This window comes from Coregonus lavaretus (assembly GCF_964263955.1).
Source record: "Coregonus lavaretus genome assembly, chromosome: 22".
Classification (NCBI taxonomy): domain Eukaryota; kingdom Metazoa; phylum Chordata; class Actinopteri; order Salmoniformes; family Salmonidae; genus Coregonus; species Coregonus lavaretus.
The window spans coordinates 12,815,019-12,828,124 of record NC_140009.1 but is presented as its reverse complement, the minus strand read 5'-3'; the positions used below and the strand labels follow the sequence as shown (position 1 = coordinate 12,828,124).

Sequence of the window (13,106 nt, the reverse complement as noted above, 5' to 3'; positions counted from 1 at the left end):
AAGAAATCACTGCACATTCACCAGAAAAATAACAAGTGACCGCTTGAATCAATAACACAAAAATCGTATCTTACCTGTGTACAAGCAGGGTCGTCAAGATTTCCTCTAAAGTATCCCCATGAATCTTTAAAAAACGGGTTTTGCATCCACATTAGATTCCACAGTGTGCTGATACGGATTCTCCTTCCTGTATCACTCTGAAATAATAAAACGGGACTGAGTACAAGGCGCCTGTGCGTGGAGACCGGGACTGCTCGATGGAGCGTGATGCATGCGGCTCAAAACGAATGACGGACTACACTTTCGGACCGCTATGCTTACCAAGGTGAAGGTTTCAGTGTACTCTGGGTAAAAGACTCTGCCCAACTATCTAACCACTCCTGACTCCACTGGCGATCTGTCCCCCGGGCTATGTGATGGCTATCCCATGGGATCCCTGCATAAATTCGGCGACATCTCATGCTTCCCGCTGTGTGTCGCATGACCAATCGGTCATTTCGATTGATGGGGACCCTATTTTTCTCGCATGTTGAATAGGATGACTTTTAAAATGTGTTTGGTCATAAATGACAATAACTGTCGCCTTCGAATAGCTTCATTTAGCTCCTGGGAAATATAGATTCATACTGTATGTTCAGGCCGTGGGAATTGGGACCAGTGCCCATCAGTTCACAAGACTTACTTGATGGCTTGTATTCTGTTCAGGTAAAAGAGCGTTGGCGAAGTTGAAAAGAGTAAAAGGGTTGTTTAATGCCCACCCGTGGAGGTATGTTCTGTGCGGTCCAGAATTATGACTGGGCTATCCTACAACTTGCTCTCATATACTGCCATCTAGTGAATATCTCAGCTATTGTTTAGAAACATGTCTACAAATTACACGAACTTTTTCTTCTGCTATATACAATAACATTTCATTGCACATTCTTCATTTGCTATAGATCAAGTGAGAGAGTTACTAACTCTGTGAAAGGTGATCGTATTGGTCGTGTACACATATTTTGCAGATGTTATCTATCGCAGGTCCAGCTAAATGCTTATGTTTCTTGCTCCAACAGTGAAACATACCTAGCAAGTAACGTTAGCAATACGAAACAATACACACAATCCCCAAAATAAAATTAAGAAATATCAGAATGAGCAATGTCAGAGTCCGGAATATATATATATATATATATATATATATATATATACAGTGAGGGAAAAATGTATTTGATCCCCTGCTGATTTTGTACGTTTGCCCACTGACAAAGACATGATCAGTCTATTATTTTAATGGTAGGTTTATTTGAACAGTGAGAGACAGAATAACAACAAAAAAATCCAGAAAAACGCATGTAAAAAATGTTATAAATTGATTTGCATTTTAATGAGGGAAATAAGTATTTGACCCCTCTGCAAAACATGACTTAGTACTTGGTGGCAAAACCCTTGTTGGCAATCACAGAGGTCAGACGTTTCTTGTAGTTGGCCACCAGGTTTGCACACATCTCAGGAGGGATTTTGTCCCACTCTTCTTTGCAGATCTTCTCCAAGTCATTAAGGTTTCGAGGCTGACGTTTGGTAACTCGAACCTTCAGCTCCCTCCACAGATTTTCTGTGGGATTAAGGTCTGGAGACTGGCTAGGCCACTCCAGGACCTTAATGTGCTTCTTCTTGAGCCACTCCTTTGTTGCCTTGGCCGTGTGTTTTGGGTCATTGTCATGCTGGAGTACCCATCCACAACCCATTTTCAATGCCCTGGCTGAGGGAAGGAGGTTCTCACCCAAGATTTGACGGTACATGGCGCCGTCCATCGTCCCTTTGATGCGGTGAAGTTGTCCTGTCCCCTTAGCAGAAAAACACCCCCAAAGCATAATGTTTCCACCTCCATGTTTGACGGTGGGGATGGTGTTCTTGGGGTCATAGGCACCATTCCTCCTCCTCCCCCAACACGGTGAGTTGAGTTGATGCCAAAGAGCTCGATTTTGGTCTCATCTGACCACAACACTATCACCCAGTTCTCCTCTGAATCGTTCAGATGTTCATTGGCAAACTTCAGACGGGCCTGTATATGTGCTTTCTTGAGCAGGGGGACCTTGCGGGCGCTGCAGGATTTCAGTCCTTCACGGCGTAGTGTGTTACCAATTGTTTTCTTGGTGACTATGGTCCCAGCTGCCTTGAGATCATTAACAAGATCTTCCCGTGTAGTTCTGGGCTGATTCCTCACCGTTCTCATGATCATTGCAACTCCACAAGGTGAGATCTTGCATGGAGCCCCAGGCCGAGGGAGATTGACTGTTATTTTGTGTTTCTTCCATTTGCGAATAATCGCACCAACTGTTGTCACCTTCTCACCAAGCTGCTTGCCGATGGTCTTGTAGCCCATTCCAGCCTTGTGTAGGTCTACAATCTTGTCCCTGACATCCTTGGAGAGCTCTTTGGTCTTGGCCATGGTGGAGAGTTTGGAATCTGATTGATTGATTGCTTCTGTGGACAGGTGTCTTTTATACAGGTAACAAACTGAGATTAGGAGCACTCCCTTTAAGAGTGTGCTCCTAATCTCAGCTCGTTACCTGTATAAAAGACACCTGGGAGCCAGAAATCTTTCTGATTGAGAGGGGGTCAAATACTTATTTCCCTCATTAAAATGCAAATCAATTTATAACATTTTTGACATGCGTTTTTCTGGATTTTGTTGTTGTTATTCTGTCTCTTTTGTGCGTATGGAACATTTCTGGGATCTTTTATTTCAGCTCATGAAACATGGGACCAACACTTTACGTGTTGCGTTTATATATTTGTTCAGTATTCGAAGTGAGTAAAACAGTATGTAAACATTATTAATGTAACCAGTGTTCAATGACTATGTTCATAGTTCAGCAGTCTCTAGGATGCAGGGTAGAGAACTGGGTGGTAGTTGTCTAGTAACAGTGACTAAGTTCAGGACAGGGTACTGGGTGGAGACCAGCTATAGTGGTGACTATGCCGGCTATAGTGGTGAATATTTAACAGTCTGATGGCCTGGAGATAGAAGCTTTTTTTTCCATCTCTCGGTCCCAGCTTTGATGCACCTGTGCTTTCTCCGCCTTCTAGATGGTAGTGGGGTGAACAGGCCGTGGCTCGGGTGGCTGAGGTCCTTGATGATCTATCTTCTTGGCCTTCCTGGTGACAGGTCAGCAGCTAAGCTAAAATCTCAGTTGTTTCCATTTCCCCAAAATACACATAGGGCAGTCATAAATTCTCAGTCTACTCTGTAATGGCTTAGTAATATCTTGACTGTGAAGCATGACATAGCAGCCTCTGTCTGTCCCTGTCGGTCTCCCTCAGTCAGTGGAATAGCTGGGTAATTGGAAGATGACAGCTTCATTTATTTAACTGATTACATACAGACACACTCTGCTTCAGGCGTGGAACATCAGTGCTCACTGAGTGACTGAAAATTAGTCAATGTCAACAGTTTGTGGAATTTTGAATACACAAAATAAGTGTTATCAAAACAGGAAGCAACTCTGTAGCTGATTATACAGTGTAATACAGTATAATACTCTTGTAACAACTTATCAAGAGTCCACAACACATTGTTTTATATTGGACTGTCAGTGGTGTCCATTGGAAATTGATCCATTGACTTGTTTCACCCCTCTGTATTCACTGGCATCAAAGGAATTGGAAGATGTCTGTCTCTCTTCATACAATGACATCAACTCAGAACTGTAGGCAACAGCATGGTACCTCTAATATATTCTATTTCATGTACTGTATTATGTTGCAGACTACTGATAGATCTCAATCGTTTTTTTCTTTTGAACAAGAATTCAAAGTGAAATACTTTGAAATATAATGCAGTATGGGCCTACACGTTGTCTTCGGCAATGTCAAAAGCAGCCTATCACAAATCTTGAGTTTTGTTTTATGAATCTGAGGTCCACCGTGAGCTCTATACTTTCACATCAATACAGGCTTCTTTAGAAGATACACAACTCCATGTAGGCTGTTTGTCTTGACTATTCAGATCATATTTTATGGGCAATAGTAAGTCAAGGACCCTGGCATTAAAACACAAGTTGCCTCACACTGCTCTGAATAGCTTGCTAAGGTCAACACCTCTCTTGGAGAGAGCGAATGAATGGTATTTCATTCTAGCAGTAGGAGGTGCTGTGGGATTTCTAATCTTTCTTGCAGAAAGACAGAAAGTGATAGTCTTCTTCTATGTAAAAACAGAGAGCGCTGTTGCTACCATCGCTGGAGCAATGGCGCTTAGATTGCTGGATAGCTTCTGTGTATAGATATCACTTAAAACAGATGGTGGTTGTACAACAGCTCAAGTGTGGAGCTGGGAATGAGACAGTCATCAATAAGGATGAGGAATTGTAGCTGTACTGAAACATGACTTCTGGTTAGACTGAGAGAGACACGCACGCACACACACACACCTGCACTGAAACATGACATTTGACTAAGATGACATTGCTGGGCTCTGCGTGGCATCATGACAGAGCACTTCATCAAATTTGCCCCCTGGTTAGCTGTGTCTGTGTGTGTGTTTATGTGTGTGTGTGTGTGTGTGTGTGTGTGTGTAAGTATGAGGGATTTTATTTTGAACCCTTGTTGTTTTCCAGGTCTTGAGATTGGGATTGTAATAGGTTGTTTTTTACATTGAGTGATTATAACGTTCAACGATGGATCGCAGATTTTTCTATTCTGGGTGGGGCATCCAGGCCTCTTTCCCAGGGTTCTCCATTCACTGATTTCACTCCTGGAAAATGCCTGTGTATTGAAGATGGTGGTGTTCAAAGTGAGTTGTGCTTAATGTAGTCATAGTATGACAATTACCTCAGTAGTATGATTTAATGTATGACTTCAACGTTCCATAAGTACTTTAGTGTTTTGAAAGTGCAATGAAATTATTTCATCCACATTCTCTGAGATGTCTATCAAAAAATGTAAACTCATTATTTCCACCTTACATTATTTTATCTGTGATGGGTTGTTCCCTTTAGTATTAGGAAGTCAATCAGCCCTGTTACAATGACAACCCCCACTTACTTTGGCCTACATAATGTACGTGGCCCATATACTTGTCTAGAGGCATTCAGGCCTATAAATGTCTCTCACACTAAATGGCACTGAAACATCAAGAGATGACACTAGGGCGGTGATTACTCAGCCATGGAATGTCTCTCCTTTTCTTTCCAATACTCTCACAGACAAACAAGCACAAACATGATTTAACATTCCCAGCATTGAATTTCCTGGAGTTTCTCAACATGGCCCTGACAAATGTTTACACCTCAGAACCAACGTGGTATTGTCTGTCTTCACTTGCCTGAACCCTCGTGGTTTCTGTTCTTCTCACTTGTTATTTTTGTTGAGGTTAGCCTGTGGTGAATCTCTCATCTTCTTAGAAAGAAGGCAGGGGTAATATGTTGGCATGCTGCTTTGATGTTCACAGCTCAACCATGAGACGAACATGAAAGGGGGGCTGTTTTTCCCTCCAATACTCATTTACATAACTTATCATCATTTAAGAAATGACATTTGTCATAACACATTTGATTGCGGCATAATGTTTAAACAGTCTCCCATTATTAAATTCCCTCTCAGTATTCTAATCTTCAAAGAAACATTTTTGTGTGACCCACCGTAGGCACATTTGCATTACATTGGCTGTAACGTAACAAAATGTGGAAAAGGGGAAGAGGTCTAAATACTTTCCGAATGCACTGTATGCATCACATTCCAGCTCACACATGTACACACACACAAGAGCACACAGTACACACACAATAATCAGAGTGTTGCTGGGTCAAGTGCTGCTTCTGTTCACGTCAATAGCTAAAATACGCTATATAGGAGCCATTATTTAGATGGAGCAGCTCAGCCAAATTGTCACGACTTCCGCCGAGGCTGCCCCCCCTCCAGGTTCGGGCAGGCTTCGGTGTTCGTCGTCACCGGAGTACTAGCTACTGCCGATCCCATTCTCATCACTCCACTTGTCATGTCTTGTCAATCACACACACCTGGTGCTCATTCCCCTAATTAGTATGTGTATAAGTGTTCCCTCTGTTCCCCTTGTCTTTGTGAGTGATTGTTTGTTGTGAGAGCATGTGGCTCGGTTGAGCTACTTTTCACTGTGTTTATGCCAAGGTGGATGTTTTCCCTTGTAATAGTTTCGTTTGATGCTTTGGGCATTAAAAAAGTAGGAACCATAAAAAAAGTAGGAATCCCTTACATCTCGCTGCCATCCCATCAAACGCCGGCCACCGGCGTTTGATGGGATGGCAGCGAGATGTAAGGGATTCCTACTCCAACTGGAGTTTTATTTCTCCAGCATCAGGCCGGCGCCCCGGGAGCGGGAGAAGGTATCCGTCCTCGTTTCCTGCCTTTGTGGGAGAGCCCTGGAGTGGGCCAACGCGGTGTGGAACGAGGGAGGTACCGCGTTGGAGGACTACGGGGAGTTTGCTCACCTCTTTCGGGACGTTTCTGATCACCTGCCTGAGGGTCGAGAGGCGGGTTAACGATTGGTTCATCTGAGGCAGGGGACGAGGACCGCTCAGGACTACGCGCTGGGGTTCCGGATGCTGGCAGCGGGGTCTGGGTGGAACGAGCGGGCCCTGATCAACCATTTCCGGTGCCACCTAAGGGAGGACTTCCGATGGGAGCTAGCCTGCCGGGATGCCATGCTATCGTTCTCCCAACTGGTGGACATGGCCATCCGGCTGGACAATCTGCTAGCAGCCAGAGGACGTTCTGGTAGGGGTCTGCCCGTTCCCACTCCGGACGACTCTGACCCCGAGTAGATGGAGCTGGGTGGAGCCGCCGGTCGAGAGAGCGCAGGAGGACAGCGACAGTGCCACTCTGGTGGCACGAAGGGACAATCCACCTCACGTCGCAGTCAACGTTCTTTTGGGTCTGGAGGCGGAAGGCAGGGTACTCCCGCATCACCCCAGGTAACGAACAACCAAACGTGTTCAGAGCCCTTTGCGGCGCACTGTACTTTATCTATCTCCTTTCCCGATCACTTGGTATGTTCCCAGTGTAAGGCGCTAGTCGATTCAGGCGCAGCTGGGAATTTAATGGACAGGGCATTTGCATGGCGTCAAGGCATTTCATTGGTTCCCCTAACCATTCCACTCCCCATCAGAGCACTTGATAGTCAACCATTAGGGTCCGGGTTGGTTAAGGAAGTTACGGTACCAGTCACCATGATTACGCAGGAGACGCATGTTGAGCAGATCACCTTTATGATTATTGAGTCTCCTGCTTACCCTGTAGTCTTGGGTATCCCGTGGTTAGCCCTTCACAACCCCAATTTCTCATGGCCGCAGAGGGTTCTTACGGGGTGGTCGCGTGAGTGTCAGGGTTGGTGTGACCACTTCGTTGGTGTGACCACGGTGGAAAGTCCATACGGTACACCCACCGTGCGCATTCCCCCCGAATACCATGATCTGGCGCTCGCATTTTCCAAGACGCAAGTGACTAAATTACCACCTCATCGGGAGGGGGATTGCGCGATAAACCTTCAGGTAGACGCTGTACCTCCCAGGAGTCATGTGTATCCCCTGTCGCAGGCGGAAACGGAGGCTATGGAAACATACATCACCGAGTCCCTGCGCCAGGGGTATATACACGTCCCTCCACTTCACCTGCCTCCTCGAGTTTCTTCTTTGTGAAGAAGAAAGATGGCGGTTTACACCCGTGCATTGATTATCGACCACTGAATAATGTGACGGTACGATTTAGTTATCCTCTTCCCCTCATTCCTTCAGTGATTGAGTCAATGCATGGGGCCCGCTTCTTCACCAAATTAGACCTCAGAAGTGCCTACAACATGGTGCGTATTCGGGAAGGGGATGAGTGGAAAACAGCATTCAGCACAACCTCTGGGCATTATGAATACCTGGTGATGCCCTACGGTTTGATGAATGCTCCATCCGTTTTCCAGTCCTTAGTAAACGAGGTGTTTTGGGACATGCTTGGTCGCGGTGTGGTGGTCTACATCGATGACATCCTGGTGTATTCCGCTACGCGCGCCGAGCATGTGTCCCTGGTTCGCAAGGTACTGATCCGACTGCTGGAAAATGATATTTATGCCAAGGCAGAGAAGTGTGAGTTTTTCCAGCAGTCAATCTCCTTCCTCGGATATCGCATTACCACCACAGGTGTGGAGATGGAGGGAGACCGCATTGCAGCCGTGCGTAATTTGCAGACTCCAACCATGGTAAAGGAGGTGCAGCGCTTCCTTGGCTTTGCCAACTACTATCGAAGGTTTATTCGGGGCTTTGGCAAGGTTGCAGCTCCCATTAACGCCTTGTTGAAGGGTGGGCCGTCCCGGCTCCGCTGGTCTGCTGAGGCTGATTTGGTCTTCAGTAGATTGCAGGGTCTGTTCACCTCAGCCCCGGTACTGTCTCACCCCGATCCATCACTACTGTTCGTAGTGGAGGTGGATGCGTCCGAGGTAGGGATAGGAGCGGTCTTATCCCAATGCTCGGGCACGCCACCCAAGCTCCGCCCCTGTGCCTTCTTTTCTAAGAAGCTCAGCTCGGCGGAGCAGAACTACAGCGTTGGTGATCAAGAGCTGCTGGCTGTTGTCCGAGCTTTGACGGTGTGGAGACTTTGGCTCGAAGGGGCGAAACACCCTTTCCTCGTCTGGACAGACCACCGTAACCTGGAGTACATTCGGGCAGCGAGTAGGCTGAATCCTCGACAGGCCAGGTGGGCCCTCTTCTTCACCCGGTTTGATTTCACACTCTCATACATTCCGGGTACGAAGAACGTGAAGGCAGACGCACTGTCTCGGCTGTATGACACAGAGGAGAGGCCCAGAGACAACACCCCCATACTCCCGGCCTCATGCATTGTGGCGCCGGTAGTATGGGCGATGGACGCAGATATAGCACAGGCATTACGCACAGATCCATCTCCACCGCAGTGTCCAGCTGGGCTGCAGTACGTGCCTGCGCTTATCCGTGATCGTCTGATCTACTGGGCACACACGTCACCCTCCTCTGGTCATCCAGGTATCGGTCGTACAATGCGCTGCCTGACGAGAAGTACTGGTGGCCTACCTTGGCTAAGGACGTGAGGGTGTATGTTTCCTCATGCTCAGTATGCGCCCAGAGTAAGGCACCTAGGCACCTCCCAGCGGGTAAGCTACAACCTTTACCAGTTCCACAACGACCATGGTCTCACCTGAGTATTGATTTTCTCACTGATATTCCCCTCTCCCAAGGTAACACCACTATCCTGGTCGTTGTGGACCGCTTTTCAAAGTCCTGCCACCTCCTTCCTCTGCCCGGTCTCCCCACGGCCCTACAAACTGCGGAGGCGTTGTTTACTCACATCTTCCGGCACTACGGGTTCCAGAGGATATAGTGTCTGACCGAGGTCCCCAGTTCACGTCTAGAGTCTGGAATGCGTTCATGGAACGTCTGGGGGTCTCGGTCAGCCTGACCTCTGGATTTCACCCCGAGAGTAATGGGCAGGTCGAAAGGTTGAATCAAGATGTGGGTAGGTTCCTGCGGACCTACTGTCAGGACCGGCCAGGGGAGTGGTCGGTGTTCCTGCCATGGGCAGAATATGCTCAGAACTCTCTCCGCCACTCCTCCACTAACCTAACACCCTTCCAATGTGTTTTAGGTTACCAACCGGTCCTGGCACCGTGGCACCAGAGCCAGACCGAGGCTCCTGCGGTAGATGACTGGTTTCGGCGCGCAGAGGAGACTTGGGACGCTGCCCACGTTCGCCTCCAGCGCACCGTGCGTCGTCAGAAGGCCAACGCTGACTGCCACCACAGTGAGGCCCCGGTGCTCGTACCGGGGGATCAGGTCTGGCTCTCGACCCGGAATCTGCTCCTCCCCCTGCCCTGCCGGAAGCTGAGCGCACGGTTTGTGGGGCCGTTTAAAGTCCTGAGGAGAATAAATTAGGTGACATACAGGTTGTTACTCCCCCCTGATTACCGTATTAACCCCTCGTTTCATGTGTCTCTCCTCAGGCCGGTGGTAGCTGGTCCGCTCCAGGAGTCTGAGGTGGGGGAGGTTCCTCCACCTTCTCTGGACATTGAGGGGGCCCCGGCGTACTCGGTCCGTTCCATCTGGATTCGAGGCATCAGGTGGGGGGCCTTCAGTATCTCGTGGAGTGGGAGGGGTACGGTCCGGAGGAACGGTGCTGGGTCCCAAGGCGGGACATCCTCGATCCCTCCCTGTTGAGGGATTTCCACCGTCGCCATCCGACTCGCCCTGCTCCGCGTCCTCCTGGCCATCCCCGAGGCTGGAGTCGGCGCACTGCTGGAGCCGCGCGTCGGGAGGGGGGGGGGGGGTACTGTCATGACTTCCGCCGAGGCTGCCCCCCCTCCAGGTTCGGGCAGGCTTCGTCGTCACCGGAGTACTAGCTACTGCCGATCCCATTCTCATCACTCCACTTGTCATGTCTTGTCAATCACACACACCTGGTGCTCATTCCCCTAATTAGTATGTGTATAAGTGTTCCCTCTGTTCCCCTTGTCTTTGTGAGTGATTGTTTGTTGTGTGAGCGTGTAGCTCGGTTGAGCTACTATTCACTGTGTTTATGCCAAGGTGGATGTTTTCCCTTTTAATAGTTTCGTTTGATGCTTTGGGCGTTTGATTTATGTAAACGGAATAAACTCTGGACTTCGGTATTTTACCTCCTGCGCTGACTCCTTCATTCACACCTCGTCACACAAATTGTATTGAGGACAGGAGGTTAAATATGGATTATGTGTTTTTATTTGATAATGTAAGGTCCTGCTTTGAAGCTGGCTTTTGAAAGTGATGAAGACAATGTAAGGACAGAACCCATTGTTGATGGAATTCTAATATCTGCTTTAATATTAAGTAAAGAAAAAAGGCTTCTTGCACGTTATATCTTTTCATGTCATGTTTGAATTTGTCATGATTTACTGTACTGTATAAGCGCCTGGGCACAGAGTGTACAATCACACTTACAGTTTAATTATACTATCACAGCGATAGGGAGAAAGGAACGGAACAGTTGTATTGTCTCGTTTAATTAAGTCTGAGTCAAATTCCTATGACTCACGATCAAAGAATTTAACCATACCCTTTCAAATCACTAACCTAATTTGTCAATTTGCATCCAATTTTCCATTTGAAACAGTTGATGAATTTAACCTTAAAATTTGGCCTAATACTTCTACAACATTTTTATATTAAAAGGCACACATAACTCTAACCTGAACTGCAACTGATTACTTTAAACAACAACTCAAAGTTAGTTTATTTTCTCCCCCAGTGAGTTTCCTATTGTCCACTCTACAATGGTGGACTGAGCACATTAGCCAACAAGAAAACATGAACAAACTGAATAATGGATCAGATGGCCCTTGACAGAGAAACAATTGAAAGTTGGTTTTGAAACTGTTCATGGACCACAATACTTTGTGATTTCCATGGTTCTGTGAAAAGTAATAGATGGTAAAGAATGGTGAAGTCAGAGATTGAAAGCCTGTGGCATCTGCTGTCCAGGGACATAATGCATGAATAATGTTCATATTGTTGGTTATTTACAATGTGACACCAAACGCCACATAATGCTCAAGGACTCCTTGATTTAAACGGTGAGATCGAAAAGAATGGTTCTACTCTTCCTGAAGGCTGCAGGCTGCCTCCCAGTTCTATAACCACACTGTATATTCTACCACAGTTATAAGAGAGGTAGCACTTTATTGTTTTTCTATTTCATTCCATGATATTGAGCTCTTCTGAGACTTAGATAATACAAGTTTTCTTCAAAGGAAACACACAGTTTTTAAGCATGGATATGTGAGTCACTGGACAGCAAAGGCAACAGGCCAACAGCTGTGTGTTTAGCTAGGATTAGGTCTGGGATTTCAGCTAAGGTTTGGACTAAGGCATGTTCTGGAGTTATATTTATTACAATGGCTATGTAGCTACAGCTGGAGTTTGGTCGGATTTAGGGCTCAAGTCAGAGTAAAGATTAATGTAAGGGTTAGATAAATTATTGCTTTAATTGTGGCTAAAGTAAATACAGTGCATTCGGAAAGTATTCAGACCCCTTGACTTTTTCCACATTTTGTTACGTTACAGCCTTATTCTAAAATTGATTAAATAAAAAAAAATCCTCAGCAATCTACACACAATACCCAATAATGACAAAGTGAAAACAGCTTTTAAGAAATGTTAGCAAATGTATTTTAAAAAACAGAAATACCTTATTTACATAAGTATTCAGACCCTTTGCTACGAGACTCGAAATTGAGCTCAGGTGCATCCTGTGTCCATTGATCATCCTTGAGATGTTTCTACAACTTGATTGGAGTCCACCTGTGGTAAATTCAATTGATTGGACATGATTTGGAAAGGCACACACCTGTCTATATAAGGTCCCACAGTTGACAGGGGATGTCAGAGCAAAAACCAAGCCATGAGGTCGAAGGAATTGTCCGTAGAGCTCAGAGACAAGATTGTGTCAAGGCACAAAGGCCAGACGGAAGCCACTCCTCAGTAAAAGGCACATGACAGCCCGCTTGGAGTTTGCCAAAAGGTACCTAAAGGACTCTCAGACCATGAGAAACAAGATTCTCTGGTCTGATGAAACCAAGATTGAATTATTTGGCCTGAATGCCAAGCATCACTTCTGGATAAAACCTGGTACCATTCCTACGGTGAAGCATGGTGGCAGCATCATGTTGTGGGGATGTTTTTCAGTGGCAGGGACTGGGAGACTAGTCAGGATCGAGGGACAGATGAACAGAGCAAAGTACAGAGAGATCCTTCATGAAAACCTGCTCCAGAGTGCTCAGGACCTCAGACTGGGGTGAAGGTTCACCTTCCAACAGGACAACGACCCTAAGCACACAGCCAAGACAATGCAGGAGTGGCTTTGGGACAAGTCTCTGATTGTCCTTGAGTGGCCCAGCCAGAGCACGGACTTGAACCCGATCAAACATCTCTGGAGAGACCTGAAAATAGCTGTGCAGCGATGCTCCCCCCCATCCAACCTGACAGAGCTTGAGAGGATTTGCAGAGAAGAATGGGAGAAACTCCCCAAATATAGGTGTGCCAAACTTGTGACGTTATACCCAAGAAGACTCGAGGCTGTAATCGCTGCCAAAGGTGCTTCAACAA

At 46.6% G+C, this 13,106-nt stretch overlaps 1 protein-coding gene across 1 annotated transcript in view; it reads right to left on the bottom strand.

Moving 5' to 3' along the window:
• LOC311150409 (poly(rC)-binding protein 4-like) overlaps window positions 1-218 on the bottom strand; it is a 57,413-nt gene extending 57,195 nt beyond the window's left edge. The window contains exon 1 of the mRNA XM_084187877.1: window positions 75-218. The gene's annotated coding sequence lies outside the window, so the exon portion shown is untranslated. The remainder of the gene's footprint in view (window positions 1-74) is intronic.
• Between the last annotated feature and the right edge of the window lie 12,888 nt (window positions 219-13,106).